Here is a 13,878-nt window from a genome sequence, read left to right as displayed (position 1 = left end):
ACCAAATCACCTTTTTCCAAGGGAAGTTGTCATTGCACACAGCAGTTCTTTTCCTCACCCATCCATTCTGTAATATTCGGTGAGGGCTCCAGGCTCAGCTCCAGACAGTGGAGGAAACAAGGGTGGACACATGGTCCTCACCCTCAAGGTGCCTTTGGTCCATGGAGAGGACAGGAAAGTCAACGACTATAATAGAACACAGTAAAGCTCTGTGGCACAAGAATTCACGCAGGACCAAAGGAGTTTAGCGTAAGGCACCCAAGCCACCCTTGGAGTTGGGCTTTTCAAAAAGGGTGACCTCTAATTTGGATCCTGGAGGATAAAATGGAGTGGGAAACAAATGGAGTTTTTCCAAGCAAGTAAGGAATGAACCAGTGCAAAGGCCCAGGGCCTGGTGAACCTCAGGCATGTCTGACAGGGCACATGGAAAGCAGCTTCCCATTTCATGGCGGCCAGTTGGCTCTGCAAACCCCACCCCTCAAGTCCCATGCAGGAAAACCATGCCTGATTTTCTTCCTACTCTGTTTAAGCCAAGGATGAACCAAGGAAGAGCCAGGAAATAATGAGCCAGGGGCTTTCCTGCTAGAGCTCCCATGTTTGGCTTGGCTGAATATTGAAAGGCCTTGGTTTCTCAGTTGTCTGATTCTCTTTGTTTTCAAGGCTTAGCACACAGCATTACAGTGGGATGGCTAAATAGAAAAAAAAAAGTCTGTTTCTCATTGTGCAAATAAACATCTGTTGAACATGAAGTGGCTAATCCACACGAATAACCAAATGCCTTGGAAGTCTTTGCAAGCAAATCTTACACGATGCAATTCAGTGTTTTTAAAAATTGAGGAATTGCTTTTAGCATGAAAATGTCATACAATATTAAAAGAAAGAGTTTTCCCTACCCCCGAAAAATGCAGAAAATAAATGGATCGCTACAGCTCCCCAAGGCTGTCTTTCACATCATCCATCATTGGAGGGTCAGTATCAGGACACTGCATAGTAGCGAAGGGTACCTGGTAGATTTTGCAAATCCAATGCAGTGGAGGTGTGGGAGCAACCGAAACAAAATGAAGACCTTTGAGCTGCACTTCTCCAATCAACTAGCAACTGGAAGGACTTGACTTGCTGGGGCTAGAAAATAATTCTGGAAGCTCATTTTGCCTGTGAAATTAAAACTGTATTTTAGTAAATAAAGCTGATGCCATTTAAACATGAACCCTGTGACATTTCCTGGCTTACTGCAGCTTTTCTGCTTGTCTACTCATTAGATCTGTTCAAAATACAAACATGGCATTTCTGCTTTGCCAGAGAAGCAAATGCGGGCTGACAGGCTGATTTTAGCGGCTATGATTTTCCCGTAACCCTTACAATTGTCGCAGTGAATAAGGTCCCCGCAGGGACATTTTCTAACTCTGCTATGTTTGCAGACCACGCCACTTTCTCCAGGTTTTAGTATTTGGCTGATTGAGTTGATATCATGACCCTGCCCTCCATGTAACAAACAAAATTCATCTGAACCTTGCTGAGAGTTTGTTTTGTGTTCTATGCTGTAAAAGGGAGACTTCTCTCCTAAGTCAGATAAAAATGCTCATGCGTGTGAGTCGTCATACTGGAACTTGCTGCAGCATTTTGTATTGATGCATATCTATGACACCAGGCTGACTGCAATGGCTTCTGAAGCATCTAATTCCTTTTAAATGGATTTGGTATCTTTGGAATGTGCTATTTAAGTGTCTCTGAATTTTCTACACGTCATTTTTACAGGTTCATTTGTTTTATGATGTGATGTGGTGAACAATCACATTGTTGTTGTTTTTTTGAAGAAAACAAATGTACATTTTCCTAAGCAGATGAGTAAATTATTGAAAAAATATACTTTATGGATCATACAGCCCACTGTCTAAAAGGAATTTATTTTATTTGTTTCATAAAGTAACTGTTCAGGTTATAAACATTTATATTGTCCTTCTAAATATGGATGCCATAATATTTAAGTGTCATTGAATATTGATATATGTTCCCTAATAAAATATTTTAAACCTCTTTCTTTAGACACACAGTGCCCTCGTTCTTCAATCGTAATGTATCGTTACCAGGTCAGTTGACAAGTGGAGTGGGTAGCTCAGAGAAGGAGAGCTGGTTTTTGACCAGCTAAAGAGCATAGATGTAAAATATGCCGGTTGGCAGCATTCAAGGCACAGGTAAGAGCCAAAATACAACCATATCATCCAGTTTAGAGGGAGGGAAAGGTGGTAGTGGCAGTCTGACCCGGGAGAATATTAAATGTCTTTAAGGCTGGGTATATTAAGTGACCCAAAGCCAAGTCAATAGGTTAGGGGGGGCTAGTGGTCAGAGAAGGTCACGGGCAACATGATTCAAGGGGAATTCTTCGGTGGAAATTCTTGTTTAACCAGGTTCTCAGAACCTGTGAGCCCCAGGACTACCCTTTTAGCCCCATTCCCTCAAGGTAGCATGATGGCATCTCTGGGAGCAAGAACTCTGGGGTCTGATTGTCACGGGCTTCAAATTCCTTCAGCCACTTGCCACCTACATGATCTCAAGCCAGTGAGTCAACCTCTCTGTATTTTAGTTTTCTCTCCTCAGAGACGGGGACGATTAGTATACATCACTCAGATAATAAAACACTGTCTGTAAAATGTTTCGGAAAATGCCTGACATCTAGTTGGCACCCAGCAATTTTTGTTAAGGCTGCCCACAAGGATGACCATTGCCTTCTTCATGATGAGGGGAAGCCCTTAGCATTTAAGTCAAATGATAGTACCGCATCTCCTATGCTGATTTGGGTTTTGCCAAATGGCGTCATGTCCTGCAGATGCTCTGCTGGTCACATTCCAGGCTCAATTGTCATGACGGTGGCTCTACTCCCTGGACCCCCACAGAGGGTGGGCAGTGGAGGGACAGATGCAGGATGAGAGAGCATCCTAAGGTACATGAAAGCTTGCAGTTGCTCAGGCTTTATTTTCACAGAGCTTGCAAGTGGCATAACTAGTTTGTAGACTAGCGTCACAGGGTTATGCTGGCGAATTCTCTTTTTAACTAATTTAGTTTTTGCCCCCGATCTAGACTATGGAAGAGAGAAAAAATAGAGACATGGTCAGTTCTGCCACTGACTACAATTTATAGTACCATTATCAATAATTTGGCATGAAAACATTCATCTTTGCCAAAATGCCCTGGAATCAAACTGCCTGGGTTTGGCTCCTATCCAGTGATGTGTCAGTAAATGTTTAGTAACCACATCTCAGAGGAAAATACATTTTTAAAAACACACACCATGCGCAGTATTTGCCAATTTCTGTGGTGTAAATTCTCCCACATTGACAGATAACAAGTGACCAACACGAAGTCACAGAGCGTAATTTGGGGGATAGATTGGACACAGTTGCCTCTTTGGAGCCTGTACCAGTCACCCTCGGCACGCCACGGATTCCCCCCTCTGCCCCTTAGTATCGTGTGGCCTAAGCCTGTCTGTGTGTGTAATGTTAATACTTTCCTCATTGCACTACACATGTAAAGAATTTCTGTGCTAAGCGCATACATAGTACTGCTTCCTCCAGGCACAAAGCAGAGATCATCTCCAAAGAGCAGAAGTGTTCATCCTTACTCAATTCCTAGTGCAGCAACTCCTCTGGAATATGTGGGGCAGTACTATGATCCTTTTTTGGACATTATATTGCACTGACTCCCGGGCGCCTGGGTGGCTCAGTTGGTTAAGCGACTGCCTTCGGCTCAGGTCATGATCCTGGAGTCCCGGGATCGAGTCCCACATCGGGCTCCTTGCTCGGCGGGGAGTCTGCTTCTCCCTCTGCCCTTCCCCCATCTCATGCTCTCTCTCAAATAAATAAATAAATAAATCTTATATTGCACTGACTCCCTACCCCCACCCCCAGCCCACTGAACTTGTTAGTCTCTGATCCAGAATGCAAAGTGTCTCACTGAAATTCTGCTCTTTTGTATTTTTATTTTAACCATTTAATGATCCTGTGAGCCAGTTTTCTCAAAGAGCCTCTTAATGCCAAATCATTCTGCCAGCCAATTATTATTATCTCTCCTGTTTATAAATGCAAATTGCCTCCAACAGAGTTTGTGAAAAATAATTATTCTGTTGTAGGTGGACAGAAAAACCACTCTCTCTGTGCCCACTCTTCACTCTGTTATTATGTAATGATACATACCTTCTTTTCAAAAATAATATATGCACATGACAAACTAAATAATTAAATCACTGTAGCATCAGGGGATTGGGATGAGTTTGGGGCTCCTGAATGCTACCACAAGGCACTCTGCAGTTGTTGTCTACAGGAACTATGCATAGAAAGACAAGAACAAAAGTAGAACTTATTAATCGCCGAGAGCTCTGTTCCCACCTAAGGTTTCTTATACCAACTTGCTTGAATCTAAAATGTCCAGGGCACCTGGGTTACTCAGTGAAGCTTCTGATTCTGATCTCTGCTCAGGTCTTGATCTCAGGATCGTGAGTTCAAGACCCACATTGGGCTCCACATTTAGCATGGAGCCTACTTTTTTAAAGATTTTATTTATTTTTATTTCAGAGAGAGAGAGTGAGAGAGAGAGAGAGCATGAGAGGGGGTAGGGTCAGAGGGAGAAGAAGACTCCCCACTGAGCGGAGAGCCTGATGTGGGACTCGATCCCAAGACTGGGATCACGACCCAGATTTGAAGAACAAACTCCAATGTCCACTTCCATTCAGCCCCATGAGCAAGGCACTGGTAGGAAAGCTGAAATTGAAAGTATAATTACAGCCACACTTACTTCTCCAAGTGAAGCCCAGATCGCAATGCAATGGGGATGGGAACTGGAGGAAGAAGAGTGAAATCCTGCCCACTAAGAATGTAAGGTCCAAGAACAACCAGCCAGAGTATACATTTCTCCTCAGTTTGGCAGAGTTGAGGACCATAAGGCCAAAGGACAACAGTGAAAACAAATCCAAAGTTTCTTCCTTTCTATGAACAAAAGTCAAAGTACAAGGAGCCAAGCAGACATTCTTCCCACACTCCCCATAGATATACCACACGTGGGTACAAGTTGAAAAGTAATATCTTCACCTCAGTCCGACTCCCCCAAGCTAACCGCTGTTACCATCTTCTTGTGAGTTCATTCATTCAACATGTATCTATTGAACATGCGTTATTATATGCCAGGCACCACCTCAGGATACATTACTAAACAAAGCCAGGGGGAAAAAAGGCTTGCCTCATGAAACTCCCATTCTAGAGCATCTTCCAGAAATGTTCTATGTACAGGCAAACATATGGATCTTTTAAATAGCTTTATAAAATCAGAATAAGCCAGATATTCTGATCAGTTATTGTAGATGCATTTTTATAGTTCGTTGATGAAGCGATTGGTTGATCCCTGATTATCTTAGATCTCTGAGGTTTTGCAACAAACACCCCACAAAGTTAATTAAGCAAAATCCTGTCTCTTGCCCTTTGGAAAGTTACAGTTTGATATCATGTGTCCTACAAAAAGATTTTGAGAGCTTATTTTAGAGCTTCTAGCATATTTAGGGGCCCATAAACTTATTTCAACAGTGTTGTCACTGCTTAAAATATTTTTGGAACTCTTCAGAGATTGCCTTAGGGGTCAATTTCTGTATGGTACCTCCCCTACAAACTCCTGTGTATTCCCACCAGTAGTACTAAGCCGGACCACGAAAGGTCTTGCTCCAACATGGAAGGTGAGACTTTCAGCTGAGGGGACAACTTCAGAGGTCGGCCCTGTTTGACTCCGTGGGTGACCGGTGCCAATGCCTTGGCCAGACTCCTCTGTCATTGTGTTGGCCAAACACAAGCTGGGAGAGTCAAACCACTATAAAAAGCCATTCTGCATAAATTCAGTGGAAAAAATTAGGCCAATGGTTTTCAAACTATTAAAAAAAAAAAAAAAAAACCCAGTGCAGTCCTTTCTTTAGATGGAATCTTACACAGAAGCCCAGTATGAAGAACAAAGAAGAGCAGAATAGTTCTGGAATGATGTGGGGAGTAGGGTGAAACCCCCACCACACACACACCCTCTCCCTGGTGACCCCTCTGGGACCGTTAGGGCCCCCTGGAGCAGGACTGAAGTACCATTGAACTGCACATTCTTCTGGAGCAATGGGTATCTTACCTTCCCATAGCCCTGGCACATGGCACTCAGCCAATAAAGGTTTCCCAAGAGCAAGAGGGATCAGGTAGCAAAAGGCTATGGGGTAGGGATGGGACTCGAGATGTCTCATTAAAGAGCTCAGTTTCTAAAGAAGCCTGCTAAAGATCAATAAAGGGCCAATAACCAAAGACAACTACCACACAGAGGTTCGTATCTGCCCGACTGACTTCCTGAAGGTGGGAATCCAGAGCAGGCAGAATGCGATGAAGTCTGCCGAAAGAAATAGAGGTGTACTAACTCTCTTTGAATTAATAATGTGATGAGTAAGGGACAGGCCCACACAGGTGGGGTGAATGGTGTGATGACAATTAATGACAGAGGACAAGACAGATACTCGATTTCCGTTTTGTTCCCTTCTTCCTCAGCAGAGAGAATAGTCTATGTAAACACAAGAAAAGAAAAAATAAAAAGATAAAAACAAGACAAGTAATGTATATGCATTTGAGCAGAAATTTGTGGGAATCACAGCCAAGGTGGGGTGCTCAGGAGAGGCCTTGGCTCAGGAGCAGGGGGAGCAGCAGAGGGGACCCATGGAGGAGGAGGAACTGGGTCTCTGAGGGACCCAGCATCCACTATCCACCTTCCCTCGGCAAGTTCCGAAAAAAATGACCAGGGAGTGGCCATTAGTAAACATTCGTTTACTACTTACCAACGGCAGGTATTATTCTAAATGCGTTCTATATACTAACTCCTCAAATGTTCCCAACAAACCTAAGAAGCGGGTTCCATTATTTTCCCCCTTTCATAGAAGAGAACCAAGACCCAGCAAGGTTTAGGAGTCTGTGAAATGTACACACCAGTTAGTGGCAAAGTTAGAAGTTAAGCCCAGTTTCTCTGAGTCCAGAGACCAGTCTCTTAACCAATATGCCATGATGGCTTTGGAAATTGGACTGTTGGGGGGGTTTTTGCTAGTAAAACTCTGAGTTGGAGGATAAAGCTTATATCGATAATGGGCAAATGAGCTTTGTGGGGGGCTGCCCTGCAGGCAGGGCAGGCCCAGGGCACATGGGGTGGGGGTGCCCCTGAGGAATGGCACAGCCTGAAGGGGCAGAAGGGCGCTGCTGCTCCCCGAGGCCAGCTCACCAGATAAAAGGAGACAGAGTCTGAGCTGAGCCTGTCCTGTTTGTTTCTTCCAACGTCTTCAATCAGATTAAACTCCTCGGTGGGATGGATGGGAATGAAGTTGCGGAGTAGGGAAAAACGCCCTCCCTCTCACCCCAAGCACACAGGATGCTCCACAAGGTCAGGGAAGCAGTGGGCCCCACGTCCAGTAAGAAACAAAATTCAGGGCGGTTCAAAAATCCAGTGATAAAGCAAAGTGGACGAGCTGACTACCTGCAAATGGTCTAAAACCAGGAGATATCCGGGGATGAAGGAAGCTGCCAAAAATGAAACTGGGGGCGGGGCAAAGAGTCAGCACCGATGCCATTCATTATGTGGCTTCACACACCTTCATGTGACAGGCCTGCTACCCACGCTGCCCAGCATGCTCTGTACAGCCAGCCTTTAAGGCACGTAGGATGCTCCTTTGACAGGTGAGCAAACTGAGGCATGGAGGGATTTAGGCACCTGCCCAGTTGCCCAGCTGTGGAATGCCAGGGCCCTGTTTCCTCTCTGCCTCTAATAAACCTCACTTTCTGGCAAAGACCAAGAGAAACTTGTGGCAAGGCACGCATATTCAAATGCTACCCCGAATTACAGCATTGCTTCTAAAATTCTCCATTTCATATAGCAAGGGTTTTAATGAAATGTTTAATGTGGCTTCTCTGCCAAAGTAGATTCGATACCTACAGTGGACGATATTCTGTCTTCCCAAAAACAGGATGTGCGGTTTTTGAAACAAGGCAGGATCTTTCCTGGACACACAGTTGCTTGAGGACACTAGTCCCCAGTTCACAGAGGAGGCACCGTCAGTTTAACACTGTCCTGTGCTCGGCTGCAGTAAGGAGCCCCCAAACTAATCTCATGATCCCATGAGTGAGCTGGGACAACTGATTGCCTGACTTTCTAGAAGGAAACCAATGAGACACCTCGAACCAATGAAATGTGAACACCAACATCAAGGCCCTGAAAATTATGCCTCTTGCAGCTGCTTCCAGCCTTGCAGCTGGAAGCCTCCTTTACAACTCAGATCTTGAAATTTTCCAGATATTGCTTCCAGAAAAAGTTCCTCCTAGAATTCATCTCAGGAACACTCTTTCTCGTTACTTGCAAAAATGGCACCCGAGTTAATACCCTTGCCCCCAATTATCTAGTAAGTGGGGAGTTGATTTGATCACTGCTTGCTGCCCCCATAAAGGACAGGACAGGCCCTGTGACATTATGATCAATATTTAGTAGGGAAAAAAGAGACCCTCCTTTCCAGGTCTAGTACCCTACAGCCACTTAGGAATATTGAAGTGTGAGAAGAATTCACAGCCACGTTTGGAAGAGACATCTTCAAGTTGTGGCAACAGTTGTGAACCTAAAGGAGAAAATGCTGGAACAAAGCAGGACAGACAAAATTCTTATGCCTCAGGCACAAGGTCCCTGTGAACTGTTTGGACTACAGCCGCCTGAGAAACAATCAAGAGAAATGAAAGTCACACTGACTGGCAAGCAACGCTTTCCCATGGGCTTGGGGTTAACAGCCGTCGAGGCAGGCAATAGAGACATCAGCCTTGACCTTCAGAGGCCTCACTTGGCATATGGCAAGAAATCCATGATCCCTTCAATCTTCTAGACAACAGTCCAGGTCCTGGGCCCCGAAGGCCCTGCCAGGTGGCCCAGAGATTGCTTCCTAAACCCGCCCTGACCTCTTCCCACGTCTGCCCACTCCAGCCCAGGGAGAGGCCAAGGGAGTGGTTTCCAGGGCCATGGGCAGAGCCTGGACCTGCGGCCCCCAGAGTCAAGCTGGGAGGTGGACAGGAGAAGGGAGCCAAAGGCCAGGGGCCAGCTCTCCAGCACTGGTTCCACCATTCGAAACTGTCTTCCAGATATTTCTGAATGTATATTTGCCCTAGTGGGAGGAAGAACATAGAGTCAGATCTCCTAATTCACAGTGGTTATGTTCTATAAGGTCACCACAAACACTGATTTAGAGCATACTGAACCATTGCTCTTAGGGAAGATACAGGGTTATAGTCCTGTGAGCCTCTGAACACAACTTTTTGTCAACTCACCAATATATAACCTTGTTAATGTGAAGGCACTTTATGTAATAAGTATTGTTGACTCATCAACAACTGAACCCATGGCCAACAGCATTAAAATGCATGCCTGAAGGAAGCTTCTCTAACAACTCCTGTTTTCTCTGTAAGCCACATCACAGCCTTCTCGTACTTAGGAACACCAGACAGCACTTTAGCACTACTTTTGGAGGTGATTTTAAACAGCAAAATCCCCAACAAAAGCACAAAAATGCAAAAAAACATGACACTAACTAAGCACAAAGGCCATGTGGTTAGTCCTAGAGCTGAAACAGGAAGGCAGTGCTGCTCTTCTTTGACCTCAGCCGGGAACGTACCGATGATCACAAAAATGCCACAAGTATTGATCTGGGAGTTATAAATAAGTTTTAGCAAGCAGACAAATTTGCAAATATGGAATCTGGAAAGAGTGAGGAGGACTATATTTGATTTAAGATGGTGGCATTTGGGCCTCCACTGACACTCTTGCCTTGGTCAGAAATGTCAAAAGTGGGCCTGCCAACAAGAAATAGATTCTTCCATCAGCCCACTCATGCAACTTGAAAATGGTGTGTCTGCAAAGAAAAGCAACATGATGATGGTGTGAGTTTCAGACTTTCATCAATGAAAGGACAGAGTGGACTCCTGGGGCCAGGCAGAGTTGTTGGCCAGTGAACGGCAGCCAATATGTGGACAAGCCTGATCTTGACTTAGGTGAACTGAAGGCCACATGGATGACTACTGGTGTGCTTGGACATATCAAGAGAATCATCCCTATCTTTCTTGATAGCTCCATGTTCTCAGTCTCCTACTTCATTCCTTGCCAGGGCTGGAGCCTGGGACTTTGGGAGCCCTCAGTGGCCTGGCTCAGTCATCCTGGCCCTGCAGAGCCCCCAAAACCAACCGTGTGCTTCAGAAACAATCATTGCTACCCTTATGATATGCTCCCCATGCATCAGGCAATACACGAACTGCTTTGCATATACTACCATTTATTGCTCATAGCAATACTACAGATGGTAATTGCTCATGCACATTTTACACATTAGAGAACAGAGGTCGAGAGAGGTGGAATAACCCACCCAGGGTCAAGCAGCTAGAGAATCAGCACTGTAGAGTAATACCGATTGATCCATGAGTTCCAATTTTATTCAGGCTCTCAACACACTTGTCCCTGATCAGCATCACTCACTTCTGCTGTTGTTCCAAACCTGGGGCATTCTTTGGGTCCCAAACCAACCCCTTCCCTGCTTCCCACACAGAAGTCCTCACTGCCTATTTCAACAGTACAGATGAGAAGGCAGGCACCAATTTTATTGTACTTCCAGTGCCGCAAATGTATCTAAGCTACACCAGGAATAAAATAGCATCAACCGCCATGTAACCATTCCCAGGAACTTTGCAAATTATGCTTTATTATCTTTACAAAAAATCCTGCCGGGGAATTCATAGTATGTTTTATGACTTGCTAGGACAAGTTCCCCTAGTCATTTTTTCCTTTTTCAAAAGCTTTTGATTAGACTTAACCATTTAATCTACCGGAAAATGTCAGGACCATTAGTTTGCCATGTTTCAAGAAGAAAAAAAAAAAAATCACTGGAATTTTTATTGAAATGGCATTAAATTAATAAATTAATTGAGGGGAATTCTTATCTTTGTTATGAGCCTTTGTTCCTGAGCAGGGACACCCCTAAGCCCACCTTGGGCCAGGGGTGGAAGGCAGAATTGGGCAAGCGTGCATACATCTCTTTCAGTGGGAACATGGGAACATGTCAGTGGGGGGTGGGTGGGAGAGACATCCTCCCAAGAGCTCAACCACACCAGACCCACAGAGGGAGAGAGGAGCAGCACAGAGTCACCGAGACGGGGCCTGGGACAGGGGAGCCCTCGATCCTGCTGGGCTCTATTTAGTTCTTTCATAGCTAGAGTTTTCTGTTATACATTTGGAGCGTGAGTTCCTTAACCAATGTCCATTCTCAGATACTGAGGCTATTTCTGATTTTTGCCTATTCTAAAACACTTCTTTTTTTTTTCTTAAGATTTTATTTATTTATTTGACAGAGAGAGACACAGCAAGAGAGGGAACACAAGCAGGGGGAGTGGGAGAAGGAGAAGCGGGGCTCGATCCCAGGACCCCGGGATCATGACCTGAGCCGAAGGCAGACGCTTAACGACTGAGCCACCCAGGCGCCCCTATTCTAAAACACTTCTATAAACATCCTCATGGCTAAATCTTTGCACATACCCACTATTAGTTCCTGAATACAATAAACAGAAGTGAAACTTCTGGTTGAAAGCACATGCCTATTTTTAAGTCTCTGATACAGATGGCCACATTCCCATCTGAAAAGTGTCACTTTACCTGTCAGCAGTGTTCCCAAGCACAGATGTCCCCATGTTCTCACACCACTCATTTCACTGTTGTCATCCCATTTTCTTCTTTTTCAATGTGGTAGACCAGAATGGCCGCTTGCTATGTAAGTGTGGTTTGATTCCTGGGAAGGTGAAACATTGCTTCATCAACTCATTGACAATTTGTATATCTTCATTTCTTCGTACATCCTGTGTCTCCTTTTCCACTGTACTGTTTGCCTTTTCTTATTAAGCTGTAAGGACTCTACATACCAAGAAATTCAACTTGTATTACCTATGTTGCAAATGTTTTCTGAGTGTTTTTGCTTGTCTTAAATTTTGTTTATGTTGTGTTTTTATGTAACAGGCTTTATTTTGCTTCACTTTCTGAAAAATTTTAGCCAGTCAAATCTGTTCCCATTTTTCTATGATTTCTGATTTTGGTTACGTTGAGAGAGACTTTTGCCACATGATTTTCAACTGCATTTTCTTCTCATTCTTTTAAGTACTTATAAGTTATATTTAACTTTTTCTTCAATTTGGAATTTATTTTGGTTTGTGATATAAGGCCAGGCTCTAAATTTATTTTTTTGTAAATAGTTGTCTAATTATTCCAACAAATTCCAACTGCTGACCTTCAATTCTCGTCACTGCTTCTATAAAGCGACATGGAATAAAGAAGGTTGGCATTCAGTCCCTCAGAACTTTGGTAGATGTATCTTTTCTCTTATGCCCAGAAATCTTTGAATTTGATTCATTCTGGCGTCACAGTAAACACTAAATCAAGAAGCCACTTCGCTGGGGTGCCTGGCTGGCTCAGTCCGTAGGGCATGCAACTCTTGATCTCGGAGTTGTGAGTTCGAGCCCCACATTGGGTGTAGAGATTACTTAAAAATAAAATCTTGAAAAAAAAAGAAGAAGCCCCTTCATTTATTTTCCACTTCCAAGTGTACTCAGTTGTCTCATCCACCCAAACTCAACAGATAAGCCAATTCAATGTGTTCAAGATATTCAAAATATGTCATCAGTTTCATCGCCATATTAAAATTTTACATTTTAAACTTACTTTTCTATCAACACAATGCCCTATACCCATAGAGAAGCCATGGCCCTACAAAATGAATCTTCCTATATGCCTCCATTATAAGTTATAAAATGGGACTCAGAGCAACCCCCAATCCCATCTTCTGGCGTGGCCCCAACAGAGGGTGTCACCAGGGGCCTGGGTGTTGAGTCTGCTCCTCAGCAGGCAGAGCCAGGTGATCATGCCCATCAACACCTCCAAAACTGGAGTAGACAACCCTAGATGCCCATCAGTCACACCTTTCAAAAGCTCTGTATTTCCTTCCAGTCTCAGAATTTGGAAAACAGAAGCAACTTCAGAACCAGATACGACTCCTTGCAGCAGCTTCCAAAACAAGCACCCATCCTTGTATTTGGTTGGATATCCCAAATGTAGGTGGGGTTCAAGACTACACACTTCTAGCGCTGGCCATGGAACAGGGCTGGCACTTCACGTTTCTCAAAGGAGTAAGTAGACAGAAGTAGAGAGAAGGAAGAGGAAAATAATTCATGGCTTCTCTTCTCCCACGCCAGTGGCAAGTCTAAAAGAGTATTTCTCTGAACTAAAAGTCATTTGGGAGATTTTGCCCAATAGAGGGTTAATTTGTACAGTTTTCTTTGGAGGGGGAGAGGCATCCATCAACTAGAGAAACTAACTTCTCTCTCATAAAGTAGTATTTGAAATAGCTATAAATACTTGAAATTTTTAGTACTGTGGATTGTGGCCCTTCTGGTTCCCAAGCTATTTCTGAGGACCCCTTATTCCTTTCAGTGTCTCTTCCAATTAAATTCCATTTTCAAAATTTCAAAGATTCTCTTTATCTTCTTCTCGATCCTTGAGTCCCTGGTACCTCAAAGCCAAATTCGGTGCATGCTCTGTCCAATGACACAGACTCCGCTCTGACTTATAAACAGGGTGCTATGATCTGAATGTTTGAGTTCCCCCAAAATTCATATGTTGAAAATCTAATGCCCAAGGTGATGGTATTAGGAGGTGGGGCCTCGGGAGACCTTAGGTCATGAAGGTGGAACCCTCATAAAAGAGATCAGTGCCCTTATAAAAGAGACCCCAGAGGGATCCCTCTCCCCTTCCACCATGTGAGGCCACAGCGAG

Source organism: Phoca vitulina, unplaced genomic scaffold, assembly GCF_004348235.1.
Source record: "Phoca vitulina isolate PV1807 unplaced genomic scaffold, GSC_HSeal_1.0 scaffold53, whole genome shotgun sequence".
NCBI lineage: Eukaryota > Metazoa > Chordata > Mammalia > Carnivora > Phocidae > Phoca > Phoca vitulina.
The sequence above is the reverse complement of the archived record's forward strand: the minus strand, read 5'-3'. Positions refer to the sequence as shown.